The following is a 15,375-nucleotide window of genomic DNA, read 5'->3' as shown; positions in this document are numbered from 1 at the left end:
ACCATTGGTGATGTCACAGCTCACCTCCTCGATCTCCTGTACAATGACTAAAAACAACTCTATATACCGTAGATAACACAGGATCCACCTTTCACAATAGGTGATGTCACAGCTCACCTCCTCTTCCTGTTCAATGACTGATAACACCTCTATATACAGTAGATAACACAGGATCCACCATTCACAATATGTGATATCACAGCTCACATCCTCTTCCTGTACAATGACTGATAACACCTCTATATACAGTAGATAACACAGGATCCACCATTCACAATAGGTGATGTCACAGCTCACCTCCTCTTCCTGTACAATGACTGATAACACCTCTATATACAGTAGATAACACAGGATCCACCATTCACAATATGTGATATCACAGCTCACCTCCTCCTCCCTCCTGTACAATGACTAATAACACCTCTATATACAGTAGATAACACAGGATCCATCATACAAAATAGGTGATGTCACAGCTCACCTCCTCCTCCTGTAAAATGACTGATAACACCTCTATATACAGTAGATAACACGGCATCCACCATTAACAATAGGTGATGTCAAAGCTCACCTCCTCCTCCTGTACAATGACTAATAACACCTCTATATACAGTAGATAACTGTTATGAACTGGTGGTTTAGGAGCAACATGGGACGAGCTCTGAAGGAAGTGGTACCTGTACTGACCGCAGTCCCTAAGCTCAACACAACACTAGAAGTAGCCATGGGATGCTCCTAACACTCCCTAGGCACCTCGTCACAGCCTCAGAACTAACTACCCCTAAAGATAGAAACAGGAAAACTATCTTGCCTCAGAGAAAATCCCCAAAGGATAGATAGCCCCCCACAAGTAATGACTGTGAGTGGAGAGGGAAAAGACATACACAGAATGAAACCAGGATGTAGCACAGGAGGCCAGTCTAGCTAGATAGATAAGACAGGATGGAATACTGTGCGGTCAGTATAAAACACTACAAAAAATCCACACAGAGTTTACAAAAATTTCCACACCTGACTAAAGGTGTGGAGGGTAAATCTGCTTCCCAGAGCTTCCAGCTTCACTGAATTAATTCATACTGACAAGCTGGACAAAACATAGAAAGCACAGAACGGATAAGTCCACAACCTCGGGACAGAAAAGAGCAAGCAAGGACTTAAGTTTGCTGAACTGGTCAGGATAACAGGGAAATCCAAAAGAGATGTGAATCCAACCAGGAACCATTGACAAGTGGCACTGGCTGAAGGGAAGAGCCAGGCAAAAATAGCCGAGCAGAAAGACAATCAGTGGAAGCAGCTGCAGACTGCTAAATCCAAGGAGCAGCCATACCACGTAAAACCACCGTAGGGAGCCCAAGAGCAGAACTCACAAAAGTGCCACTTACAACCACCGGAGGGAGCCCAAGAGCGGAATTCACAACAGACAACATAGGATCCACCATTCACAAAAGGTGATATCACAGCTCACCTCCTCTTCCTGTACAATGCCTGATAACACCTCTATATACAGTAGATAACACAGGATCCACCATTCACAATATGTGATATCACAGCTCACATCCTCTTCCTGTACAATGACTGATAACACCTCTATATACAGTAGATAACACAGGATCCACCATTCACAATAGGTGATGTCACAGCTCACCTCCTCTTCCTGTACAATGACTGATAACACCTCTATATACAGTAGATAACACAGGATCCACCATTCACAATATGTGATATCACAGCTCACCTCCTCCTCCCTCCTGTACAATGACTAATAACACCTCTATATACAGTAGATAACACAGGATCCATCATACAAAATAGGTGATGTCACAGCTCACCTCCTCCTCCTGTAAAATGACTGATAACACCTCTATATACAGTAGATAACACGGCATCCACCATTAACAATAGGTGATGTCAAAGCTCACCTCCTCCTCCTGTACAATGACTAATAACACCTCTATATACAGTAGATAACTGTTATGAACTGGTGGTTTAGGAGCAACATGGGACGAGCTCTGAAGGAAGTGGTACCTGTACTGACCGCAGTCCCTAAGCTCAACACAACACTAGAAGCAGCCATGGGATGCTCCTAACACTCCCTAGGCACCTCGTCACAGCCTCAGAACTAACTACCCCTAAAGATAGAAACAGGAAAACTATCTTGCCTCAGAGAAAATCCCCAAAGGATAGATAGCCCCCCACAAGTAATGACTGTGAGTGGAGAGGGAAAAGACATACACAGAATGAAACCAGGATGTAGCACAGGAGGCCAGTCTAGCTAGATAGATAGGACAGGATGGAATACTGTGCGGTCAGTATAAAACACTACAAAAAATCCACACAGAGTTTACAAAAATTTCCACACCTGACTAAAGGTGTGGAGGGTAAATCTGCTTCCCAGAGCTTCCAGCTTCACTGAATTAATTCATACTGACAAGCTGGACAAAACATAGAAAGCACAGAACGGATAAGTCCACAACCTCGGGACAGAAAAGAGCAAGCAAGGACTTAAGTTTGCTGAACTGGTCAGGATAACAGGGAAATCCAAAAGAGATGTGAATCCAACCAGGAACCATTGACAAGTGGCACTGGCTGAAGGGAAGAGCCAGGCAAAAATAGCCGAGCAGAAAGACAATCAGTGGAAGCAGCTGCAGACTGCTAAATCCAAGGAGCAGCCATACCACGTAAAACCACCGTAGGGAGCCCAAGAGCAGAACTCACAAAAGTGCCACTTACAACCACCGGAGGGAGCCCAAGAGCGGAATTCACAACAGACAACATAGGATCCACCATTCACAAAAGGTGATATCACAGCTCACCTCCTCCTCCTGTACAATGCCTGATAACACCTCTATATACAGTAGATAATACAGGATCCACCATTCACAATAGGTGATGTCACAGCTCACCTCCTCCTCCTGTACAATGACTGATAACACCACTATATACAGTAGATAACACAGGATCCACCATTCACAATAGGTGATGTCACAGCTCACCTCCTCCTGTACAATGACTGATAACACCTCTGTATACAGTAGATAATACAGAATCCGCCATTCACAATAGATGATGTCACAGCTCACCTCCTCCTCCTGTACAATGACTGGTAACACCTCTATTTACAGTAGATATAGCAGGATCCACCATTCATAATAGGTGATGTCACCGCTCGCCTCCTCCTCCTGTACAATGACATAACACCTCTATATACAGTAGATAACACAGGATCCACCATTTACAATAGGGGATGTCACAGCTCACCTCCTCCTCCTGTACAATGACTGATAACACCACTATATACAGTAGACAACACAGGTTCCACCATTCACAATAGGTGATGTCACAGCTCACCTCCTCCTATACAATGACTGTTAACACCTCTATATACAGTAGATAATACAGGATCCACCATTCACAATAGATGATGTCACAGCTCACCTCCTCCTCCTGTATAATCACTCATAACACCTCTATATACAGTAGATAACACAGGATCCACCATTCACAATAGGTGATGTCACAGCTCACCTCCTCGTCTTGTACAATGACTGATAACATCTCTATATACAGTAGATAACACAGGATCCACCATTCACAATAGGTGATGTCACAGCTCACCTCCTCCTCCTGTACAATGACTGGTAACACCTCTATTTACAGTAGATATAGCAGGATCCACCATTCACAATAGGTGATGTCACAGCTCACCTTCTCCTCCTGTACAATGACTGATACCACCTCTATATACAGTAGATAACACAGGATCCACCATTCACAATAGATGATGTCACATCTCACCTCCTCCTCCTGTACAATGACTGATAACACCTCTATATACAGTAGATAACACAGGATCCACCATTTACAATAGGGGATGTCACAGCTCACCTCCTCCTCCCCCAGCTTGTACAATTATCTTAACCCAGATCAATGAGTCAGCTTGCAGTCTACTGGCTGTGTACATAAGCGAAGTATGAGCCTAATATTTATCCAACAATCGTGGGCAGCCACATTTTATGCTGACCTATTGACATGCAGTATACTTTATGAACAATAAAAATTACCGTAAGTTATAAATGTGTATAGCCCAGATTACTAATATAAAGATATTAGTAAATATTGATGGCGAATTGTTCAAAAATAATAATTACAATAATATATACAAGTATAAAAGTACTCTGTCTTTTTGCCAGCTATTCAGGGATTCACAAAAAGTTTGTAGCCCTAAAATGTAACTATGTAATTATTGGTATCTAACACTGTCATTGTAAGTGATATTAGTAGCAGTATTATTTCTACCTCTATAATTAGTTCTATTATTTTATACATTTCTTATTACTATTATTTTGTCGCTTTATCATTTCTCCAGAGTAAATAATTGTTCCATTCTGTGCCTAATTCTCATTCACACAGGATTTACATCAATATAATAAGGGTCTTGAACACTGCATGACAAGAATACGAATGTCCCGCTTCAGCAAATGGTGCTGGATCAGCTAAAAAAAAACTGATTAAAATATTGTATTGTAAATTATTATTGACGTACGATATGTTAGGGCATAAATCTTCATGGCCATCGATGTTCTTGAAATACAATATCTGCTAATAAACATATACAGATGGAGCAGCACACGGCAATACTCTGATGACTATTGATATGGTTGCATTTGCTGTTGCACTTTCCCCATGTTGTATTTATGACCGTATTCTGTTAGAAGGTGATTTGAATATATGGATTTTTGTGGACACATGCCAAGTAATTACTTACAAATTCATACACTTTTGCTGCATGCTATTATATTGGGACTGAATACAGAAGATAACATTTAAAGAGCATTTGCCCCTGCAGGGACTTTTTTTTACTGAATTTAATCCACTGTATCAATTTTTCCAACTTGGACCACAGCACAGATCCCCGAGGATGTAATGGCTCATGTTTGAGAGATCTCTTGTTTTCATTTCTATGAAATAATCAGAGGTGCAAATTTAGGGGGCACAGACTGCAGAGGTTATAGTTGTACCCAGGAACTGCAACATTTGAGAGCCAAAAATATATCTGACCCATATGAGGAAAGCAATATTCTAAATGTTGGGTGATAAGTAAATGGTCACCGATGCTCCTCAGTTGACCCACGTCATGACTAGCAAACTGGCAAGCTATTTTATGGGCAGAAATTGGAACATTTAGTCCAATAATCACCAAAAAATGCTGTCTGCTGTTCACTGCCTGGTATCAAGTGAAGTGGGACTGGATTTTTGTCACTTTAAAGGAAGTAGGGGGAGTCTTTGTCTCTCTACAGCAGTGTTTCTCAACTCCAGTCCTCAAGACCCACCAACAGGTCAAGTTTTCAGGATCTCTTAGTATTTCACAGGTGATAATTTCATCCCCCTGCTTCAGCATTAACTCCATCACCTATGGAAAACCTAAAAACTTGACCTGTTGGTGGGTCTTGAGGATTGGAATTGAGAAACACTGCTCTACAGGATCTAGCTGTGGATCTTTGTCTCTCGAAAAAGTGGGAATGGGTCTTTTTCTTTGTAATGGAAGTAGGGTAGGGTTGATCTTTTTCTCTTTACAGGATGTAGGGCAGGTTGTAGTCCTACATGAAGTGAGGGTGGATATTTGTCTCTCTATGGGAAGTGGGGGTCGATCTTTGTCTCTCTACAAGAAGTCAGGGTGGATCTCTTTCTTTAAGGGAAGTAATATAGATCATTGTCTTTTTACAGGAAGTGGTGATAAGTCTCTGAACAGGAAATTGAATTGGATTATTGTTTTTCTACAGGAAGTGGGGGTTGCTCTTTGTCCTTATACAGGAAGTAGAGGTGGATCTTTGTCTCTCTACAGGAAGTGGGGGTAGATCTTTGACTATCTTCAAAGGTGGAGTGAATCTTTTTCTCTACATGCGACGTAGAGTAGATCATTGTCTTTTACCGGGAGTGATAAGTCTGTGTCTGTGTACAGGAAATGGGAATTGATTATTGTTTTTCTGCAGGAAGTAGTCTCCAAAGAAAAAGTGGAGATGAGTATTATTTTCTCTACAGGAAATGGGGCAAGGTCTTTGTCTTTTTACAGAAAGTGGGGTAGGTTTTAGTCTTACTGCAGGAAGTGGGGTGGATCTTTGTCTCTCTAAATGAAGCGGTGGTGAATCTTTGTTTTTCTACAAAAGTGGGGTTGAATCTTTTTCTCTACATAGAAAGTAGAGTAGATCATTGTCTTTTACAGGGAGTGATGATACCTCTATGCACAGGAAATGGGAGTGGATTATTGTTTTTCTACAGGAAGTGGGAGTGGGTCTTTGTCTTTCTACAGGAAATGGGGTCGGGTCTTTGTCTCTCTACAGTAAAGGGGTTGGGTCTTTGTCTCTCTACAATTAATGGGTCGGGTCTTTGTCTCTACAGGAAATGGGGTTGGGTCTTTGTCTCTCTACAGGAAATGGGTCGGGTCTTTGTCTCTCTACAGTTAATGGGTCGGGTCTTTGTCTCTACAGGAAATGGGTCAGGTCTTTGTCTCTTTACAGGAAATGGGTTTGGGTCTTTGTCTCTCTACAGGAAATGGGGTCAGGTCTTTGTCTCTCTACAGGAAATGGGGTTGGGTCTTTGTCTCTCTACAGGAAATGGGTTCAGGTCTTTGTCTCTCTACAGGAAATGGGTCGGGTCTTTGTCTCTCTACAGTTAATGGGTCGGGTCTTTGTCTCTACAGGAAATGGGTCGGGTCTTTGTCTCTTTACAGGAAATGGGGTCGGGTCTTTGTCTCTCTACAGGAAATGGGTCCGGTCTTTGTCTCTTTGCAGGAAATGGGGTCAGGTCTTTGTCTCTCTACAGGAAATGGGGTCGGGTCTTTACCTCTCTACAGGAAATGGGTTTGGGTCTTTGTCTCTCTACAGGAAATCGGTTTTGGTCTTTGTCTCTCTACAGGAAATGGGGTTGGGTCTTTGTCACTCTACAGGAAATGGGTGGCTTTTAGCTTTACAGGAAATTGGTGCATGTCTTTGTCTTTCTAAAGGAAGTGGAGGTGGGGTTTTGTTTCTCTACAGGAAGTGGAATGGTTCTTTGTTTTGTTTGGAAGTGGGGTAGATCCCTATCGGAATTGGTGATGGATTTATGTCTGTCAACAGAAAGTAGGGTGGATCTTTGTGTCTCTACAGGGAGTGGGGTGAATCTTTTTTCTCAACACAAAGTAGGATAGTTCATTGTCTTTCTACAAGGAGCGGTGATATGTCTATGTGTCTGTACCTGAAATGAGAGTGGATAATAGTCTCTTTACAGGAAGTGGGGTGAATGTTTATCTAGACAGGAAGAAAGGTGGAAATTTGTCTCTTTACAGGAAATGGGAGTGAATCCTTGTCCCTTAACAGAAGGTGGGGACAGGACTTTGCCTCTCTATATGAAGTTCGGGATGCATTTATCTCTCTAGAGGAGATGGGGCAGGGATTTGACTTTTTAATTTTGCTTTCCTGTCTGTTAAACTACATGCAGTTAGGCTGGTTTCACATTTGCGTTTTTTTGGGTGCGTTTTTGCGGTAAAAAATGCAAAAAAACGCACGGTGAAAAAACGCATGTAAACGCATGCAAACGCTGCTTTTTTTGACGCATGCGTTTTTGCATGTGGTGTAAAAAACGCGGCGTTTTACCGCATTCACATGCGTTTTTTCATGCGTTTGCGTTTTTTAAACGCATGCTGAGAAATGTGTGACAGCTGCCAATCATTAAAAAAAAGTAAAAAACCCACTATAAACAGAAATAGTTAGGGTTAGGGGTAGGGTTAGGGGTAGGGATCATGACCCTAACCCTAAAGGGATCCTAACCCTAACCCTACCCCTAACCCTAACCCTACCCCTAACCCTAAGGGATCCTAACCCTAACCCTACCCCTACCCCTAACCCTACCCCTAACCCTACCCCTAACCCTAACCCTAAGGGATCCTAACCCTACCCCTAACCCTAACCCTACCCCTAACCATAAAGGGGTTAGGGTTAGGGGTAGGGTTAGGGGTAGGGTTAGGGGTAGGGTTAGGATCCCTTAGGGTTAGGGGTAGGGTTAGGGTTAGGGGTAGGGTTAGGATCCCTTAGGGTTAGGGTTAGGGGTAGGGTTAGGGTTAGGGTTAGGGGTAGGGTTAGGATCCCTTTATCACCTTTACGTTGGGTGGTGGCATATTAGTGTGTTTTCAGGGTTTTTAATAAAAAAACGCATGCGTTTTTTAACGCAAAAAACGCATGCACCAAAAAACGCATGCGTCCCCATTGACTCCAATGCATTTTTTTACACAAAAAAAAACGCATGAAAACGCATGCGTTTTTTTTGGTCCAAAAAACGCTTCTAAAAATACTACAAGTAGCATTTTAGAAAAAAAACGCATGCAGTAAAAAAACGCATGCGTTGCAAAACGCGACCAAACGCATACACAAAAAAACGCATGCGTTTTCAATGTTAAATATAGGAAAAAAAAACGCAGCAGACAAAAACGCAAGTGTGAAACCAGCCTTATAAGACAGGGGCAGCTTTTTATTAGCAGGGCAAGAAAGTCATTGGACAATGGCAGCAGCTATTCATGCTCGGAAGTGAGGGAAAAGAATAGAATACTAAACGCTGAAAGGAGACTCTCAATCACAGAGAGTACATTGTGAGTTACAAACTATAAGTATTGGGGCAGCTCCTGAAGAGACACCTACAGGCACCAAAATCAGTTTTAACTGTTTCTGGGAAAGGAGGTCAGACATTTCCTCAATTTTCCTCTATCTTTTACCAACTCAAAGTTTGTATAGTGATTTGTAGTCACTATACCCTTGGTCAGTTTTTGTGATAGACAAAACATATTTAATGTTCATTTCCCAATCATGATTGTGAGGCATGAGGCATTTCACATCTCACACCTTGTGATGTTACTGCCTCCTTCTGATCATTCGCCATATTGTCGTATCGCAAGGCGAAAAAAAAGCGTCGACGTTTCGGTAAATAATTGCAAAACTCTATTTAAGACTTTTTAATATGCGCAGAGCGTTATAATCAGCCTCCATTAAACAGTGCCACATTTTGGAATGTAAATCCATTTTTTTGCATCTACATAATGTTATTACTTTTTTTTTTTCCCCCGATTGTACTTTTATGAACTTGCACATAATGTAGCTTTACTGCAGACGGAGGATGCAAATATTCCCCTCGGCAAAGTAAATGTAATTAAATATGGTACTTATGAAGTGGCTAATTAAAAAAAGCTGTTTTGATGATTTCAGATTCATTTTATTAACCTTTATAGTTAAACAGCTGTGAAAAATATTTGCGGGGCGACGAATGACAGTTAAATAAACAAGCAATGGATGAGATGAAATATCATGTAGGATCCAATATTACTCACCGCTGAAGCTACTGAATACATGAAAGGACAGGACATTATGGGCTCATGCTAAGTTACGCGGATCTCATTTGCATACAGGAGCGTAGTGTTAAATACATATGTACACAATCACATTCAACCTACTGTAGGGACAGATTAAAGCAAACCTCTATAAATCACATTTCAATAGTAGCACACAGAAAAAACGTAAAAATGTACTATAATTACCGTACCACATAAATGGGGGGTTAACCTTAAGCCATTAAGGGCCAAGTCCCTTTATTGTTGATTTTTTATTTATTTATTTTGCTTTAAAGTTTTTGATTTCCTGCAATTGTGGCAGCAATTACTTTTATTTATTTTTTTCTTCAACTAGCTTGATATGATTTTCGTAAGATATTTGTATATTAAGAAATAAGAGAAGATTTGGTAGTTACTTCCGTTGACTTGCACTAGAGACACGGTGCCACTTCTCAAGAACAACTAATTTGCATTTTGTTTTGTTTTTTCGTGGTGCATTGCCTGCAAGACTCCTTTCGTCTCCCATATACATCAGACTAACATTGTCCGAACCCACTGATATCAATAGGATTAGCCAATGGTCTAATGTGTTTGGGTTTATGGGTGGTCTCCTCATGCTTTTGATGGCAGCATCTATATATATAATTGTCTAAGGGTTTTTCCGTCTGTCTGTCTGTCTGTCTGTCTGTCTGTCTGTCCTGGAAATCCCGCCTCTCTGATTGGTCGAGGCCGCCAGGCCTCGACCAATCAGAGACCGGCACAGCATCGACGTAGAAATCCTGCGTCTCTGATTGGTCGAGGCCGCCAGGCCTCGACCAATCAGCAACGGGCACAGCGACGATGATGTCATAAAGGACGTAGATATCCCGCGTCTCTGATTGGTCGAGGCCAGGATTGGCCTTGACCAATCAGCAACGGTCATAATGGTTGCCATGGCGACGATGATGTCATAAAGGTTGCTTCGATCAATCAGCGACGGGCACAGTCTGCCACGAATTCTGGAATCATCATTGTCCATATACTACGGGGACATGCATATTCTAGAATACCCGATGCGTTAGAATCGGGCCACAATCTAGTTCTGACATAAGCTGCCGGCTGACATGTCAGCAGCTTTCCTATAGAGAACAGGAGAGTGTCCAGCCTGTGTATAAGAGAGTCAGCTGAGTTGGCGATTGACCGAAACATCAGTGGCCAGCTTTACTTTAGCATGGTCTACAGCAGGGGTGTCAAACTGCATTCCTCGAGGGCTTCAAACAGGTCATGTTTTCAGGATTTCCTTGTACTGCACAGGTGATAATTTAATCACCTACACAAATAATGAGTTGGTGAATAAATTATCACCTGTGCAGTACAAGGAAATCCTGAAAACATGACCTGTTTGCAGCCCTCGAGGAATGCAGTTTGACACCCCTGGTCTACAGGATTTAAATACTGATGACTTATTTGTAGGGTTGGTCATCAACTTCAGAAATGCGTGGGTTTGGCACCTGGGACGTTCACCAAGCTCGATCAGCTGCAATCAACTCTTGCAATGGTCTGATATGAGTGATGTATGGGCTGGTAGATGGAAGATAATGTTCATTACTTAGCACCAGCCACTACTGAATGTACTATGCTGCTATGTTCCGCTCTATATATTGTTTATATACAGCCCCTTCCACAACAGATTTCAGCTGATCGGTGGAGGTGCTGGGTGTAAGACCCTCATCGATCTCATACTGATGACCTATCCTACATAAACCTTCTCAATCATATTGATTCTTTTCAATTCAAATTGAAGTAGAAATTTATGTTATTTAAATGTCCTGGTGATTATTAACAATTTGCAATTCAATTTGTGTGAATCGTCAACAAAATGCTTGTTGCCTTTTTACACATTGCAGAATTTTGGTTCAGTCACAGAAGACTGACATGACCTCAAGTGTGACTGCACGGACTTAACCATAATTCCTTGCAGCTATCACATCATAACATTTATCATGGTCAATCAGGAGAGACTATCATACAGTGTATAAAAGCTGAGGCAGAGAGTGCAGCAGGCATTTTAGGGTTATTTTAGAAAAGTGAAAGGACATCCGACCTCACTGCTCTGCAGAGATAGGAAGAGAAAGCCCTAAAACATTAAACAAATAGTCCGGATAGTAATGTGTTTTATAACTGGAGCACTGGAGAAGAAGAGAATAGTAGTCTGAAAATAATACAGGGATATAATTGATAGTGGTAGAGAGATAAGACAGATGCCAGCAACTGTGCCAGACTCAGTGTACTTGATCAGTATCTTAGTGTAGTTTACATCTGTCCTGCTGTATTTGAATTACAATTTTTCTCTTTATTATTAATGCATTAGAAAGCAGAAGTAAAACAGCACAATAGTTTTTACAGAAAAAAATGAAAATAGTGTGCATGCTCGTCACTAGCAACTGTACTGAGTTTTTTGCATTTCATGAGCAAATGATTTTCTAAAGGGGAGGTTATTGCTTTTTTTATAAAAAAAAATCACAATCTAAGCATTAAGTATTACTATCTACATTACAAATTGTGCTTACTAGCCCCATTTGACAACTGTATACTCCACATCTATACTGCTACATGCTGCCACATTTTGCTCTCTGTATGTGTACCTACCTGGCATTTATTGTTATGTCTTTTTTAGCAAGTGTTTAACAATTTGGGTTCATAATGGAGACTGATGACAGGTCACTGATCCCTCACTGACCTCCCCTTAGTTTGCATAATCAATATATGTACATACTTAGAAAAAAAAAATCTTCAAACCTTCTGCAGGCAGGTGCCAGCCGTGGCACCTGCTCTGCAGCATAATCGCATGTTTTATCTGCCAATAATGACTGTTCTTCATGTTATTCAGCTAGAAAAAAAAATTGGAAATAGCACCCGCCCCTCCTGCGCAGTGGCAGCTTTCGGTGTACAGTACAGACCAAAACTTTGGACACAACTTCTCATTTAGAGATTTTTCTGTATTTTCGTGACTATGAAAATTGTAAATTCACACTGAAGGCATCAAAACTATGAATTAACACGTGTGAAATTGAATGCCAAGAGTGTGCAAAGCAGTCATCATAGCAAAAGGTGGCTACTTTTAAGAACCTAGAATATAAAACATAATTTCAGTTGTTTCACACTTTTTTGTTAAGTATATCATTCCACATGTGTTAATTAATAGTTTTGATGCCTTCAGTGTGAATGTACAATTTTCATAGTCATGAAAATACAGAAAAATCTTTAAATGAGAAGGTGTGTCCAAACTTTCGGTCTGTACTGTATATAGCTGTGATCCGAGAGCTGCTAGTGTGCATGCGCCGTTTGCGCTATCTTACTAGAGAAGAGAAAAAAAATTCTTCCTCCAAGATGGCGCCACCCGCGCCTGCGCTGTAGCAGAGTACAGAAGGTACACGGCACCCTTAGAACGAGGGATGAGGTGCCCATCTAGGGTATCCAGCCCTTATCATACAGTATCAGAAAAACTTGGCTCTCAAAAGCGGTATTTTGGGGAGAAAACAGTTACTTTTTTTGTGCATTCGTAGTTGTTAAACTTTTTCGGTCATGCTGGGGTCTTTCATCAGAACTGAATGCTCAGAGGAACCAGGAACCCGTGTGGATCAGCGAATGGAGGGTGCGAGCTGCGTCACTGTGGAGAGCGACAATTTCAAATTGAATTTCCTGAAGTTGAAAGATTTTTTTTTTTGGGGGGGGGGGAAAGTTTCAGAATTTTCAGCCAACAAGAAAGAAAAAAGTCAGAAAGAAAAAGAGAAATAAAGAGAAAGGAAAAAAGAGAAAGAAAGAGAAAGAGAAGATCCATTTTACATGAGACGCATCCCATGAACATGTCTACTTGCATTGCTATCATTGAATGTCATTTATAGGTTTTAAGAGCTGCCGCAAAAGCAGCAGAAAATGTCATCTCGTTCTTGCTGCTCCAAAGTAACACATTCTGAGAGCCAAAACACAGATTAAATAACAAAGACTAACAATTCAACGAATCTGCCATCACCTCATCTGCGACTCCTGTTTGTGCTTTACACATTTCTTTATAATGAGAGAGAACAGAGAAAGGATCGTATATTTATATATGTTTAGTCCTTGCAAAGCTCTAATTAAAAAGAAACCGGCATATTGTCACATTCCTATAGCCCAGGAGAGATAATTAGTTTTAAAAAGTGACACAAGAGCAAAAAAAAAAGGGAAAAAATAAAAAATAAAGACTTTTGTCCGCCATATACAGACATTCAAAAGATGGGAAATAAATAACGATTTCACTGTGGGTTGGCACAGCGGGTACTGAATAAGACTTGCTTTTGTCCGTGGAGGGCATTACCAAAGTGTAGAGGGATGCTTAATCAAAACCATTTTGTGACAGAGACAACGGAAATTGCTATAAAACTATGAACTGCTATTTTCAAGATGTTCAAGATTATACATCATACTTTATTATAATATTTCATATTTATATGACAGTTGTAGAACAATGGTACAATGTCGGATGGAAAAATCCGTCTTTAGAGGGTTGAATTGAGGCTTGCAAAATCAGTAACAGGGCCACATGCCTATCATGCCCCACTGACAATATTGGTGGAGGGGTCTTTGGATCCCTATAGGACCCTGACGGTTACTGCTTAATCTCCTTTTCCTTTGTCATTTTTTAGGCTGGAGTCCGGCTCATTTTTCTTTGCTTACACGAATGGGATGTGAATGGAGCTTTACTTGCCCAAAGCGGGCAAGGGTTAGATAAATACAAATTTTGCAGTTCTCTAAGTGCACTAATCCATAAAAGGATTTTGAAAAGTTGGCGAAGATGCCAAAGCAACATTGTGTAAGGCATCTCGCACCCACCTTAGAATCTCTGTCAGTATGCCAAAGTCAAGGGCTGCTCTGTAAGAGAGGTTGCAGTGGACTGGAGCCTAAATGGACACCAGGCAAGGCTATATTTTCAACACAGGGCTGTGTTAAGGTTCATGCTAAAAAGTTTGTTACTCATGAAATGACCCCTTTATAATATTTATCTAATTAGCATTGCTACTATATGTAATTACGATAGGCATTAATAAATGGTGATTGACCCTTTATCAAACATCATAATTCTAATACACTTAATAGAGTTTTACAGTGTTACCCATTCGTCTCGGGATGATATGCAGAATAGAGATTCAACTCGATACTGAGTAGTCGACAAAGCTCTCTCCAGAACCGAGACGCAAACTGGGGACCACGGTTACTGACAATCTTGTCTGGTATACCGTGTAAGCGGAAAATATGTTTTACAAACAATGCAGCCAAAGCCTGTGCAGAAGGTAGCCGTGGAAGAGGCAACAAGTGCACCATTTTAGAGAAATAGTCGGTGATTACCCAAATGATGGTGCATGCCACGAGACTTGGGTAAGCCCACCACAAAATCCATCCCGACCATCTCCCAGGGCCTGTCTGCCACCAGTAGTGGATAAAGTAATCCTGCTGGTCATTGTCGAAGTGACTTATTCTTAGCACAGGAGACACATGCCTGAATATAGTCCCCAATATCACAAGCCATATGCGGCCACCTGTATGTTCTCACCAGCAGCTCAGACGTCCTCTTGGTCCCAAAATGTCCACCACCCTAGACGAATGAGCCCAAGAGAGAACCTCCGATCACAAATGTAATGGTACAAAAGTCTTGCCCGGGGGCACAGACTCTAGCGAGACCGGGGCCACAGTTCTCAGGTTCTCAGTGGAGACAATAAGCCGAGGCTCCTCTTCCTCCACAGATGACACAGCGGAGTGAGAGAGAGCATTAGCATGAAAGTTCTTCTCCCCAGAGAGAAAGTGGAGAGTCAAATGGAACCGGGAGAAGAACAGGGACCATCTGGCCTGGCGAGAATTTAGCCGCTGGGCTGTCTGTAAGTACACTAAATTTTTGTGGTCGGTAAAAACATGAAAGGGAAAGCAAGCCCCCTCCAGAAGATGTCTCCACTCAGAGAAAGCCAATTTCATGGCAAGTAACTCCCTGTCCCCAATGGAATAATTCCTCTCTG

This window comes from Ranitomeya imitator, chromosome 7 (genome assembly GCF_032444005.1).
Source record: "Ranitomeya imitator isolate aRanImi1 chromosome 7, aRanImi1.pri, whole genome shotgun sequence".
Classification (NCBI taxonomy): domain Eukaryota; kingdom Metazoa; phylum Chordata; class Amphibia; order Anura; family Dendrobatidae; genus Ranitomeya; species Ranitomeya imitator.
This window is presented reverse-complemented; position numbering follows the sequence as displayed.